Source organism: Triticum dicoccoides, chromosome 4A (assembly GCF_002162155.2).
Source record: "Triticum dicoccoides isolate Atlit2015 ecotype Zavitan chromosome 4A, WEW_v2.0, whole genome shotgun sequence".
Taxonomy (NCBI): domain Eukaryota; kingdom Viridiplantae; phylum Streptophyta; class Magnoliopsida; order Poales; family Poaceae; genus Triticum; species Triticum dicoccoides.
Window position 1 is genome coordinate 681,250,303 of NC_041386.1, and position 15,609 is coordinate 681,265,911.

Sequence of the window (15,609 nt, forward strand, 5' to 3'; positions counted from 1 at the left end):
TATCATCTCTACAAGTCCGGGTTGTCCACAAACTCTCATATTGACACCAAATATGGGGAGGATATGAGGGCTCGCAGACGCACCCGGTCAATACGCCACCTAGGACGCGACCCGCCCCCAGACCACAATTTCTTCCTTTTCTTTCTATCTCTTAATCTCCCTCAATCACATGCAAGTCACCAGATATATAAGGGAGAAAATGAGAAGTATGGTTGCATGCACAGAACAAACAGGGGCTCGAAACAGACGCTGACTGACCGCGACTGTTGACATTTAGGGTGGCAAATTTGCTAAATCCGACTATAGATGCTCTTATTGACAACTCAAATAAAAATGTTTTTTTAGTTGGAATGGGTTGTGGTATTGATGGACATTCAACCGTATGAAGCACAAGAACTACTTTCAATCCTTTTCCAAAACTAAAATGAAGGAGGCCACACAGGAAAAAAAATGCATATGCAAGTGAATCAAACCGAGCTCCTGCCCATGTGGTCGACCCCTGGATGCCTGCGTTAATGGAGCAGAAGCTGCGCGCTCACCTGAAGGTTGCTGGAGGGGATCGATGAGAATGACAGCTTCCAGAACCGGAGCGCGGCAGGTCCAAAACTCAAGGGGCCAACACGGGAGATGCAGAGGTTGCCGGCGCCTCTCCGCTCAGTTGTGCTCACGGTCTTCGGCGCTGTCACCAAGATTGGCATCTCGCCCTCATTGCGGTCACTGTCGCTGGTGCGATGCCCCGTCCTTGGCTACTGTAGAATTTAATGAATTACATGTAATTTTTATTGAGGGGATAAATTACAATGTAATTTGAATTAGTAGATACAGAGAAATCCAGATGGAACTGCCGGTATAAGATCTTACCTACAGCTGGGGTTATCAACTTTCCATGCATAACATGATCAAAACAAATATGATGTAATCATGCATAAGTATAGAAAAGCCCACCTTTTTATTCCTTGAAAAATCAATTCACAATTTCACTCGACCATTTACATATGTACAATTTGCTATTTTTTGGAAAGGATGTACAATTCATGTTACATCAATCATATGACAAAAATGGACCAGAAAAGTAATTTTGCCTCCATCACAGGACTTGCTGAACTGTTCTTATGTTTCTCTTCCTCCTAATCTTCAGTTATTTACAAAGGTCTTCCATCAATCTATACAAAACAGAAGGGATAGCAAATAAGACCTCAGCTACATGGCATCACCATAAATCGCAGGTTCTAATGGGAAGCACTGTATGCAATCAAACTACCATGACAACATCCTGATTCCATGGGGAAAATGAATCAAAAGCGCATACCAAAGCAACAAGTCGGATCTAGGTAATTGCTCATGCGTTGCAACGGGGGCATAACCAATTATACCAAACATGTACGAAAAGATGGTCAAGTTCTTTCTTTACCATTATATCACCCTCCTTGTTCTTCTTCCACCCACCATCGCCATCTATCAGTACAATCTCATCGCTGCACTCAATAGCCCATCCAGCTCATATGATGAATAGTATGAAATATAAGTAGTTCTCAGTAAAGAAACTTAATGGCAAGGTACATCGTGGTATGATTCAGACGGAAGGCACACACATGGGAAACTGTTAATATAGAAAGGGGAAAACACACGTAATTTGTCAACAACTGTCAAAAGCTTTGAAGAAATTATTAACAACCTAAAAGGCCATCACCTATGTATTCACTTTTTCTTCTGAAGAAAGGGTTGTCATTGCACACAAATTGATGCAGGCAAAGAAATATGTATTTACAATTTTATTTTCCTCTACAAATCCAAATACACATCTGCATGGAAATATCAAAATCAAATAGCACAGATAGCTTCAACTATAGCATTGCTGGATGTTGTAATTCAGCCTTGTTAACACGCATATAATAAAAATACAAAGGTCTTTACCATAATTCCTCCTTGCTACTGGCACCCAAACCGGCATGGAAAACAACACTTTAAAGCCCACGGCCATGACACAAAATCTCCAAGTTGTTTTACACGAACTCGATCAGATTGGACATACGATTCTCCAAAACAATGTATATTTTCTGTACTCAATCTATACCTCTATACCTATAATAATTATTGACTCCCTACAAATTCCTACGTTAATTAGATTTTATGAGCCGTTAATCTAGCGTGAGACCAAATTATTACGGTGTTGATTAACCCGTTAGAAATTGCTACCATAGGCAAAGAAAAAAAAACATCCAGATCCGTGATTCTAAAATAAAGAGATCTAACCTCCGTGTATTTCTAGGCACCATACAAACTCCGTGTATTTCCACGCACCGTACAAACTCACTTTTTTTTGCGGGAAAAAACTCACACGTTAATCCCAACTAGTATAATGCCCGTGCGTTTCCACGGGATTTTGAAATATTTTGCTCATTGCCCCCTACCCGAGTCGCCGCCTCCGCCGCCAGCCAACCCTCTAAACCGTGCCACAATCTCTAGCGCCCGCGACCTTCCGCACCACAATCTCAATGGTTAGCAATATTATGAAGAAAAAAAGAAGAATCAAGATGGTTCTCCGAAGAAATCATACCATCTCTTGTTGCACATCATGTTCATGGATCGTACGCATGCTCTCTTCTCTCGGCATCATTAGCATATTTTCAGACTACAAAATCTAACACTCGTGTTTTGAATAATCAGTAGTACAAATCAATTTCAAGAACATGTCATGGGTGAATCATTTGGATACTATACTTTAAAAAATCATTCATGCATGGGAGAGATTTGGCAGGTTACACCGAATGCCATTTAGAAAGCCATACCAAATAGAGAGATCCAATTTTACTATAAAAGAACTATGTTACACACAAAAAAATGTACTCCCTCCGTCCCAAAATAAATGACTCAAAAGTGACTAAACTTTATACTAAAGTTAGCATAAAGCTGACTCATTTTTGAGTCACTTATTTTGGGACGGATGGAGTAACTTGTAAGCTCAATAATACTACCTTCTACCTCAAGTCTTCGCATTGATACTGTGGTTCTTGCTTGCGATACCATTTTGACAGCCATTAAAGGAAGATTTTTAAAATAAGGAGCATGCAATCTAGGCTGAGGATTATATGTGGTTCATGATTCATCATCATCTTTCTTCTGATGTCAATCTAGCCAAGACTGATGGTGGTTTTTGCATTGTTGAACCTTTAGATGCACTGGTAAGTGCATATATAATGAAGCTGCAACAATACAAAGTTAAATTGATTCTTATAAAATGATTAAATAATCTACTCAAGGCATGTTTGAAGATGAAAATTATTTGCAGAAGACCCATCCGAATTAAATTTTGACATGTTTTGGTCTACAAAATCTTGTGCACCCAGCCTACAGCAAGCCAATGCATCATAAACCAGCGACAACAGCTCGACATGTCTGATGGAAAATCAACCTAACACCAAAACAGGGCGGTACAGACAAGACATGAACCACATCAATCCCTAAGCATACTAAGCAAACAGCCAACTGTAAGCATACTAAGCAAACGTCCGAGCTAAGCATCAAAGTCATTTCCCCTATCGCACAGCCAACTTTACAGTGCCTAATTAAGTTTTGCATCTATCGCACAGCCAACTCTACGGTGCCTAATTAAGTTTTGCATACCCTTTGACCCCCAGCGACCAGGAAAAGGAAAGAAAAAACGAATGAAAGGAGACGAGTGGAGATCTCGGGGCAAAAAATTAAAACCTGCTCCATGTGCCATTATTCAACACTTTTTAGTCCTACTTTTGCAAACGTCAAAAATAAGATTACACTGAGTATTTGCCAACGCCTAGAATCTAGGCGCGCCTTTTTTAACTATGATTTTTTTGGACCATGAAATTTGGTCGTACCCTAACAATGTTCGTCATACCTATTTCAGCTACGCACTTTCATTTCATCAGATGAAAGTATTTTTTTTGGTTGTTCAGAAAGCACAAATATTTTTATTATGAGGTGTATTTTAAATAAAAATTCGAGAATATTTTTAAAAAATTATCATTTTTATGGTGATGAACATTTTTTTGAAATATTATATTTCATTTGTAATTTTTTGAACTGTTTTTTGTGCTTATACATCCCGCAAGCAGTTAAGCAGGCAACAATCCGAAGGCCAAATCGGCAGAGCACTAAGAGCAGCCGTACGAACCGGCCAGTCGTCCAATTCTCAATTCTTTAACTTAGCTGACGCCTGACGGCGCTGTCCGATGACTCCAACCCTCAACTGGTCGGTGGGAGGAGCAGAATATAGAAAACAATTATGCTTCTCCCCTGCTCGGCTACTCCCGGCCTAGCTGCTGCAATGACGGTGGCGGCGGCGCCGCGGCCGACGGCACCACCTGGTCCCTGCAGGGCACCAGCCACCAGCAAGCAAGTCTCCAGCCAAAACAATTAAAAATCAGTATATGAAATAATTGGTTGGAAAGGTGATTAAAAAATTAGAATATAGAAAAAATATATAATGAATTAAAAACATACCCAAAATTTCATGTCGAGATAATGTTTGTCTATCAATTGTTTTGTTTTTTGTGCCATTTGGATGTCATCAAACATAATCTTCCGTACGACCAAATTAAAGCAATCTCGGTCCATGCCTCCTTGGGTAAATCATCCTTTAGCATTTGTTGTATTTTTTTGAGAGACAAACTAATTGGATATGGCTTTGAACTTGGGATCCATACTTTCCTTATAATGATAAAATAAAGAAAATAGGTAAGAAATACATATGCCACCTTATACATGTCTATGTGTTTACTGGACATTCTACTACAAATTATCACAAATCAGTCGGCATCAACAAGGCAATTATGTCACACAGGTAACTACTAACTACATTTTGGTAGATGGTATTAGGCAACCAGCACACAAGTAGAGACAGTACTAAAACCTATATGCTCAGAATTGGATGATGATATTCTAGAATTGTTGTTGTCTATGTATGAGAAACCAGTAATAATAATAAATCAACAACAACAGCAGATGTACGTTGGCGTTGCTAAGGTGATATCTAAATTACACAACCAACTATCTTTAGCTTAGATATTCACCTAAGAGGGGAAATCAGGGATAACCCATGAAATACTACTTCATCCTTATTCATACAAACCTGAAAATGTTGGCAAAATGTGCTACTCTTGTTACCCCAGAAGTTATGGTCATTGACAGAAAACTGACTAAAAGATCAGTGCCACCTTTTTTGTTCATTTACTGAATAAAGTGTAGCATCTATGAATATTTCAAGCTTGAATCAAATAGGGAGAAACATAACTTACAGTCTGCACGTCGTTATCATCGAGTGTTACGCATGTCTGAGAGCCAAACCTCCTTCACCTTCACCTGGGTTCTATCAGACGCCTTTGGCACCTGCACGCGCACACACAACAGAGACATCAAAACGAATTATCCTACACTTGAACAACAACATTATAGTTTGGACGAAATTCTATCCATCGATGCCAAAGTTCAGTACCATGCCCACAAAAACATAATACAAAATATATGACGCAGGCAAGACGCTGCTGCAGCTGAAGCTGGCAAGAGAAAATAATTCTTATTAATTAGTGAAGTAAACACATATGACTCAGCCATGCTAAACCATTAGCATAAAATGAACTATTAGCTAGACTGATAAACTCATTTGATTTTAGTTCTAACTGGTCCCGAATTTCCAGACAGTTACCTTCGTGTTGTCAAGTGACATATCACCTCCAAGGAAAAACTTGTTAGCCTCATCATTCCCACTGTAAGCAAGAACCTATAAATTAACAGAATAAAAATGCATAAAAAACAGGAGCAAGCACGTTAAAATGCAAGGCAAATTGATGTATATATTTCCTTGCAGTAAAACAACATGACAAAATGATGAAGTATCACAGTGGCCCAGATTTTTGCATTCTTTCTAAAACAGAACATGGATCCCTCATTGCAAGAACTAAAGCGTGGAAGAACTAAATAAAAGTAGGGGTCGCAACATGTAAAGTGTTTATCCTCAGCGTGCTAGTAATCCCAATTCGGTAGCTACTGTCAGTTTAATTATTTGTTTGAAACATTCTCCCATGTGGTTGGCTAATGCTGCCCAGTTCTACTTTTAGGAAATGGTGGTAAGTTATGAAATTTTAATCCTAGTAGAACGCCCGTGCGTTGCCACGGGCTTTTGATAAACAACTAAAATTAAGATGCTACTCGCAGAACAATGCCATCTCAGCTAACACATCTTCTTTTTGGACAATCAGCTAACTGACATCTTAGTATCAAACATAACAATGTTATTGACAACTAAAAAAATTGATTTTTTTAGTCGGAATGAGTTCATGTTTTATTCATTCATCTCAGCACAACCGGAGTCCAAAAAATGACGCATACAATCCGGCAGGTACCTAACCCAAGTTTTACATAACTTATTTGCACAACCATGGTTCGCTAGCAGATGAGCAGCTCCATTAGCCAAGCGTCTCACCCATGCCACCCTAAATTCCTCCCTTGGTCACATGCACTATTTTAGGCCAACTCTAATGCATTGACCCAAACGGACACAAAATTTGTGGGTGCTACTCCATTTCAAACAAAGAGGTGTTGGTATAGCCACCGAGGCCGGCCAGGGCATCCACCCCCGCCACGTCCTCTGCATGGCGCCATAACACATGGGTGGAGCGCCGCCGTGCCTAGTGTCAGAGGGGCGGCACGAGCAAGCATTGCATCGGGGAACCTACAGGCGCCCGCCATTGCACACTGCATCGGGGAACCTGCAAGCACCGTTGCATGCGATCCAGCCATCGAGCGCCGCCTAGGTGGGCAACGCTAGAGGGAGTGCCGCCTGGATGGACGATACTCGTGCATTGCTACGGGTTGAAGCCAAACGCCAGTTGAAACAGAATAATAAAATATAGACACAATGATCAAATTATTCTTTTAATTCAGTAATATGTGTTAAGCATGATGGCATCTGGTTTTTGTCATACAGCGACAAATACCCGTGCATTGGTATATGTCTTCAATAAATAAAGCGTTAGTAAGAGAACACAAGTTATTGTCGGTCTCCTATCCTCCGTTTTCTTTGTCTATCACTTGGCTTCCATTCTCCCTTTCTCTCTCTCCCTCACCACATGCTCCTTGACACAACAAGCTATATTATTAAGCACAATCAGAACAGTATATTATTGACGGTTAATTGCAGAGTTAAACCGAATTCATTTCAAGGCACCTAAACTGATTTCTAAACCATCAAATATAGAGTTGATTACAAGGTGAGCAAAACAAAAAACAAAATCTACAAAGAGAAAAAAAATCTTAAACCTAAAAGCTATACAGGAGTAGCTAAATGTAAGGACATCAAGACCCAATTCTTAAAAAGAGATTTACGAGCTGCATTTTGGTACCTGTGAGATCATAGGAGTAGGCCGTCCATGCTGGCAGTTTCCGTCCACGCTGGCAGTTTCATTTTCATGGTTGAAGATCGTCGCATTGCATCACTTCAAGAGGTTATGGGAGAACATCCGTAGAATCCCTGAAGCAATCCCAAGCTCTTGTTAATGATGTAGTAGATCAAGAAATGATATCAGGAATGGATAAAAATATCGAGCATCAACTTCTGTAATAGAAAAATATTCCAAAGGAAAGCTCTTAAAAAATCTTATTTGCTCACACTAAGAGATAAAACTATGTTGAGTTTTGTTACTGTCAAGGTTGACAATTATAGACTCATCAATAGCAATACAACAAAGATTAGCAAATTCAGTCTTAATTTATAGAAGGACAACTGTAAGTCTTGTATATAGAATTCATTCAACAGGTTTAGAACCCTAAACGTAAGAAAATGTATTGGCATATCTTTAGCACTATAAATGAAGATAATTTTATGGTCTATTTATGCCACCTGATAAATTAGAAATGAGCTTCTTACTTGTACCAACCGGATGTGAACTTTTGTCTAGAATTTCAGTTAAGCATGCGCTGTACTTAGTGGAATATCAGTGTGAACTCACGCATGTGTGCGCGCACACACACACAAACACATACACACAGAAGGAAGCCCTCGTTTGACCCAGAAAGGAAATCTTGCCCATGCACTCCGCAGGCGAGCTCGTCCAATCTTGCCGCCACTCCGTCTCCCCGGCTGCAGTTCTACGCCTCCATCCCTTGCCACTCCACATCCCCCATCCCCGAATCGCTTTCGTCAACAGCCACCCGTCGCCGCCGCCATCGACGAGGTTACCTTCATCACCGCCACCACAGCACGATGCCTCGCCATCATCTCCATGCCCCCATCAGTCGCATCCACTGATCAAATAGTAGGACCTACAAACTGGTTATACACTCAAAAACTGAGCAGGCAAGATTGGTGAGAGCCAAACCGGATTCAAACTCCCAAGCAAAGAAGGGCACCTCTGCATCAGTTCCATAGTCACACGATACGCAACAGATAGAGATTTTCCCATCAGATGAGTAGACAATGTTGCGAACCTCCCCAGACCATTCTGCAAAATGCCACCCCCTGACGCACCCTGCCATTTTTCTGCTGGACGCTCCCTTTCCAGCTCGGTTTCTCGCCATAGCGGTACATTTCTTGCTGGAGCCCTCCCCTTTAAAACTGGATGATGCCCACCTCACCTTCGCCATGGTGCCCTCTCTGCTTCACATAAGTATATATTCTGATTGTTTGAAATGGACCAATGAATATATATTGTTATATCGATGTCGATGACATAGTCGCATATCTACCTAAACCAACTCATGAGTTTGTTATTCTAAAAAAAACAATCGGAATAGTTCAGTGCATGCTTTTGTTATATATTTGTCATCTTTGCAATGATGGATTTCTTGTTCTTTATACTGTAACGAATTTTGAAATGCAATGTCTAGTTTTCAAATAAAGTAAGTTTGTTGACACATTAACACAAACGCATAGGTCAGACTGGAGAGACTGGTTAGTGAAAAAGGAAATGTGGAATATGAACATTAAGGGAGCCAGGCATGGGGTACTGGGGAGATGATCAAACCTGACCTAAACTGTACAGGTAGGAAAAAACAACAAATATTACCACAACCACGGTGCAAGGCCAAAGACGAACTATAATAATCAGCATGACACTACGAAATACTATAATTAGAGATGAGATATAATCTTCGCAGAATAACAATCTTTGGCAGTGAGCTCAATGTCTTTCCCTGTTCTTTCATCTGGTTTGGCAACCTCGGACAATGTTCACATCCTGTGAAGTAGAGGAAAGTCCCAATCAATTAGTACATATTCCTGTATTCCATGATTAAATATGCTAGAGTATATATATATATATATATATATATATATATATATATATATATATATATATCGGATTCCTATACTGTGAAGTGGAGTACAAGGAGTACAAGTGACATACCCGCTGGTCAAGAACAGGCCAAGGCAGAAGCTCCCAGCCAGGTGCAGAGCAAAATTCATCGCTTGGCCATGCCCCCCCGTGCAGATGGTAAGTGTGGTGTGGGATATGCAGCCGCCGCTCGCCTCAATGGCGAGGTGTCCCACATTACGGAGCCACGCCATTGTTCATGGTCCACTTTCCTCCGCTCTTCGTCCGATTATATTCCACTAAATAAGCAAGAAGTGAAATGAGAATTCACTTCGAGTTATAATATTCCAGAAGTACACATCTCCAGATATTTACATCGTAGAGGCACACATATTTGAGATGAGACACCAAATTCCATAAAGAAAATAAGGTCTTGTTACCCTTAGAGCTCACTATACAGATCATAAAACTGTAAACTACCCCAATTTCTCTGCTGCAATGTGCACAAAATATTCAGTTCAGAACTGACAGATTCCAATTGTGTCATGTCCTAGTTCTGGCAACTCTCCTTTTCTTTTCTTCATTGCCACAACACATGGCATTTATCTTAATCATACGAGCACACATATCAGTTGTAGAACCAATGTGTACACATATCAGTTTGCCATGTGATCTTCTCCACCGGAACCTGAATGCATACTTCTCACTGGTGTCTGGTAGCTCTGAACAAACTACACTTTCTCATCAGAACTCGAATGTATACTTCACTCTAAATTCAGAAAGATGTACTCATACCAGATTATCAAACACCACGCATGCATCAATCGAGACCACACATGCACCCATCAATTACATGAGCTATTCAACTAATTCTGAAAACTGCACAACTTAAACGACAGTATGAGGGAGCAGAAACAAACTTACAACTGTAGAACGGCCGGCTCATTCCTGATACATTTATGCGCGTGGCCAGCGGATGCCCGGCTGGAACCTGCCTGGGCAGCCTGGATCGGGAAGATGGCTGGTTCTGCTACAGCAGCCACCTGCCGCCGCCGTGCCCTTTAGCCCCAGCAACAGACCTAAGATGAGTTCGGCGATAAAGATGCGGGGTAGACTCAGGCCGCCACTAACGCTTACCCTTGCTCGTCGTCGACCTCCGGCCGCGTCCGCCCTGAGGGCACCGACCTCGCTCCCTCAACCCTTCTAGCCACACGCGCCTACTGCGGCCGCTGCGGGAGAGAAAGGAGACCCCAGGCACGGGAGGGGCGTGGTGACCAAGGGAGTAGGCAGCCGCAGCAGCCATGAGGGAGGGCTCGTCCTCGTCCACCTGAAGCAGTAGGAGCAGCAGCTGGTCCAGATCCGAGCAACCTGCACAGAAAACAAAGGAAAGGAAAGGAAAGGAATCACAAGGAGGGGCATGAAGAAACCGACAAGACAAGGGAAGGAGGCGCGCGCACCATGGTCAGAGGTCGCCGGAGATGGCCTGCAGCCGGCGCGCGTCCTTTCCTTGGAGGTTGAGGCGTTGGACCTCCACGGGTAGCTAGGGTTTCGGGCGTCTCAGTGCATGGCTGAAGGGAGGGTCGGACCTCCATGGACGACCTCGAGGGACGGCGGCCCGCCGGTGCGGCTGCGGATCTAGGCGCTGCCTCCCCTTGCCGTCGGATCCCTTCCATTCCCTTCCCTCCCTTGGGAGAGGGAGAGAAGGTGAGGGGGAGGAGGAGGCCGCCGGCGGTGTCGCCATCGCCGGGCAAGGTTCCTCCCGCCTGCCTGCTAGGTCGCTGTGGCATCGGGTGGGCAAGGGTTTCGCCCGAGCTGCTGGAGAGACGGGTTGACGAAGAGGGCAGGGTAGAGGGAGGTCGCCGGCGTGGATGGGGGAGAGGAGGCCGCCGGCGAGGCATGTCGCCGGGGAAGATGGGATCGGCGGCGGCGGCGTTCACACCCTAGGAAACAGATCGAGAAAGGAGTCGAGGGGGCCTCGTTCCTTTGATTTCGCTCGAGGGCAGTCTCGCTCGTGCGTGCGAGTCCTGGTTTTTTTCGTAGGTTTTTCCAGGACGAAAAAAAACCGGACGAAAATGGTGGGACGAAAATAAAACCCGGAACGCGACCTACCAACTGAGACATTAGGAGTAGAGACTAGTAGTATGCCCGTGCGTTGCCACGGGCTTCTGAAATATATTGCTAAAGGTTTATAAAATAATCCATGTAAAATATCACAGAAAGAAACAATATAGCATGGACACAATTGTATAATAATTGAAGTCTACTTCACTTGTAATGTAAACTGATAACAAAAAGGCAAATTGACAATGTATACACATAAATCGATGATTCAACTAAAAATATATTACAAATTATTCAAATCTACTTGATGCGCTTAAGAAATTCTCGCACAATATCAAGAAAGTTTTTTCTTCATTCGTACGATGCTTGAGCAAGTATAATAAAAACTGTTTTGTCAACTCATATCCATCATGCAAAAACAATAGTAAAATGCTCATGCGTTGCTACGGGCTGCTACAAACAACAATGCATATAAATGAATCAGAGAAACAATTAAAGTTGCATTCAACGTATAAGCTTATTTTTTTCCTCATACGTCCGAATGTGTTCGGACATCAAACGGGCTACTACAACCGTCTTGATAGTCCGGGTCCCCAAATCCGGCCCATATGTAAGAAAGAAATGTTGTTATCCAGACTATTCGTGATGTTATTTTCAACATGTGAAACCAACGCAAAACCCCACCACCACGACACACCCTCTCCTTTTCTCATCGGACCCTCCCCTATCTGCTCTGTTTCCCGCCGTAGTGGGTGACGTCCGCCTCACTTTCACCATGACACCCTCTCTCCTTCACACCATACTTCCTCATAGACCGTTAAGGAGGAGTCCCCCGTAATGCCTGCCCCGCTCTCCGCCGTTAACGAGGAGTCCTTGCCAACTATCCCACAGGTGAGGCTTTTCCTGGCCGAACTCCTCTACGGTCTGCCAAAAAAACACACGCAAGCCTTTTCCTTGCAAACCTTCTAAGATCAGGCGTAAAGAACTCTTATAAGATCAATCCAAGACCCCTTTCCTCCGCTGCTCTCCCCCATCCCTCCTGCATGCAGAGCTAGCTTCTAGGACAGACTAAGAGCTGCATGTAAACTCATGTCTACGTATAGTGCCCAGATTGGAGATCGAACAGGGGTCTTCTACTCCGGAGGCAGCGGAGTTTGCGGAGTGCACCGGCGAGCGTGCGGTTTGTTGGCACTCGACGGTGACACAAGGATGCATGTGCTGATGCGCGGTTTTACACTCAATTGAATTCATGATAGAATTCTCAGTGGATCGGATTGATCCCTACAATCAGAAGAACACAATTGCATCTTCTTCTTTTGGTGGATGGAATTTTCTATAGATGCAGTTGTTTCTTCTCCACACAACTTTTAGATTTATCATCCCACCAACATGTATCGATCCATCATCCCCGAAGGTATCTCATTTGATTTTCAGATTATCCAATTGGCATCGGCTAGCGCCAATGATGTTGTTGCTGATGTCACGAGGTTCTGTTTGTGGCTTTGCGATCAGCTTTTGCACATTCGGTTCTTAGATAACGCAATATGCGTAGCCTCTACATCGAGTGACTACAGTGTTGGTTGTGTCAGGCTTTTTCTTGCCGCTAGATTGCTGATCCACAATGAGGCTTCTCCTCTCATAACGTACTCTGATTTGTTAGTTAGTTGCTATGATCTGATGGTTAACTCTGAATTGGTTGCTATTTGTTCTTTTGTACCAGGGTTGCAAGGTAGAATTGGAGGAGAATTTGTGCACCAGCCTCCAACTCCTTGATGTTGTGCTGATTATATGGAGCACATATATTTGTGATGAAGTACTCACTCTTGGAATTTGTTTAGAGGGAAAGGCCTTCTTATATATAGTACATCTCATGCCTCGCTAGATTGATTTCCATCTTCAGAGTGAAAATATTTCTGGTGTTCCAGTGTTATAATGGAGATAAGGTATTCTCTTTTTTTCTTGCAAGGGACGATAGAAGGCATTCAACGGTTTCTTCTCTCGGGTAAAAGACTGCTTCCCTGACATTGCATAATCTGCAGAGAAACAAATTCAGTGGCCGCCCATCTTTGGTCAGGTGCTTTCCCTTCTTTGGTCAGAAATTGCTTAGTGTCTGTTACATAGTATTTACATAAATCATAGTATTTGCATAGTCATACTTGCCTTTCTACCAGACCAATGTTTCTAAGCAATCTGAAGGTATTATCATCATTTACTAACATTAGTGCATCAAGGGGAGACATTCTGTACTATATATATCTTGAGCGGCAACAAACAATGTGAGTTATCTATGGCTTTCATGTGAACCATTATTCCGAGCTCCATTAGTAAGTTCCGTTAGTTTATTTCTAAATAATTAGAATGTACACAGCCTTTCCTCCGTCCATGCTGCTTTTTTCATCCAGTCTCGGTTATTCTCCTCGATTCAGCTGCTGAAAGAAATACCAGAATTGATCTTTTAATTCTGGTCATTGGGCACCCTCTAATTCAGTGGCCGCCCATCTCTCCTCAAGTGCATGCTGCCATCTTTTCTTCCTTGCTATTTGATACCAAGCCAGCACCGCTGGTAACAATATGTTAAAAAAATATTTATTTTTCTGAACCATTTATATTTCAACAGTCTGCTAAAGTACTATTTCAGATGGTGAATAAATTAGTGAAGAACGTTTCTTATGCATGTGGGGGGTCACCTGGTAATTTTCTTAGGAACGCGATTTTCCTATTCCACAGTGAAATCTGAGGATATCTTTAAACTACAACAAATGAACTGGTGATGCTGACATTGTGTGACCTCTTACGTTGTCTTTTTGGGCCATTTACTAGATGGCACACGCATTAGCATCATTTTTTTTAGTTTAATATGCCAGCTGAGACGAGTTTGACTACCTTCTCACATACTATTCAGGGCACTGAGTAATGAATAATTGGATCTGAAAGCTCATATATGAAGCTCCAATCTTGGTAGTGGCATAAATGGAAGATGAGATCTATGAATAACAAATCCAAGAATTACCTGTAGTTTCTATGATTTTCAAAGTTTGTAATCTCTTCAAGATTTTCAGTCGTTCAAGCTCAGAAATAAAATATATGTGCACAACAATTCTGTCAGCTGTTTACACACAGGCCGTAGTTTTGAAGCAAAAAAGTAAGGCAATAACCGAGCTGAATGAGCCAAAAATGACATGTCATCGAAAGTTTTTAAGTTATTGCTACATCACATTTTATGATTTGGTGTACCTCTGAATTTGGATCTATTTGTTAGCATTTATAAAAGAAAAAGAAAAATTTTCTTTGCCTATATTAGCAATCATAAATTTGCATGTTTCCAACCAAATAAGTGGTCAATGTTGTATTTTTTATATTTTATATCTCTGAATTTTTCTTATCTAATAGATGCACGGGTTGACGACTAGTTCTCCCTAATTTTGCACAATTTTATAATTACAAAACAAAGGTATCTCACTGCTGCCTCTGCACCAAAAACGAACAAAGACCGAATATGAATGTTAACTATCTAGTTGCAATGTTAGTACCTTGGAGCGCACCTGAAAATCCCCACTTCACTACTCGGTTGAAGGAACTTCATCAATCCATATTGCATTTTATTTCTAACGAAAATTTACCTTATATAATGCGAACAGTTTAGTAAATCCACCAAAACAGAAAAATTAATGTCTTGGAGAAATAGGCAAGCATAGACAAACAACAACCCCGCGGCATACCTTGACTTCACCTATGTCTTTCGCAAGTGCCCCAATGTTCTTCTATCGCTAGAAACGCGTACTGGCAGCTCGGATCATATTCCATCTCTCCAAACAAGGGAACGTACTGCAGGGTAAGCAAGACTTATATTACTACTTGAGGATGCACGTGATACAAAAAAAGAAAAACGTGGTGTTGCAGCCTCTGGTATAGAATGCAATCGCTGTACAGACCGGTCGGGCTAATGTATCCGATAGACGGCAATTAATATAATCCAAACCCAGCCTGTGCAAACTTCAAGAAAGAATATAAAACTTGTGTGCATACCCAATGATGGTGTTACTACTGATGTTCATAGCCACTGGTGGTGATAAAACATGTATAATGAGAGCTGTCATAGAACCGCAGCAGGAAGTAACTATTCCTACTCCTGCAGATTAGACGAGGAAAAACAAATTAGATGAGTATTTCACATGTCAGGAAGTTGTCACTACTCACAAGACATCATATCATGCATCAAAATAAATATCAAAGAACAACAGCGAGAAGAATGAGTGTTCATTGG

General features: G+C 41.9%; 1 long non-coding RNA gene across 1 annotated transcript; it reads right to left on the reverse strand.

The window, feature by feature from the left end:
- Positions 1-4,109: 4,109 nt before the first annotated feature.
- On the reverse strand, positions 4,110-10,737 carry LOC119287911. The gene is made up of 10 exons (XR_005141011.1): positions 10,422-10,737; positions 10,209-10,343; positions 9,378-9,583; positions 8,383-9,209; positions 7,901-8,302; positions 7,377-7,504; positions 5,681-5,755; positions 5,274-5,364; positions 4,480-4,686; positions 4,110-4,377 (listed from the first exon to the last, which is right to left on the reverse strand). It is a non-coding gene; the product is annotated as an uncharacterized LOC119287911 (long non-coding RNA).
- Between the last annotated feature and the right edge of the window lie 4,872 nt (positions 10,738-15,609).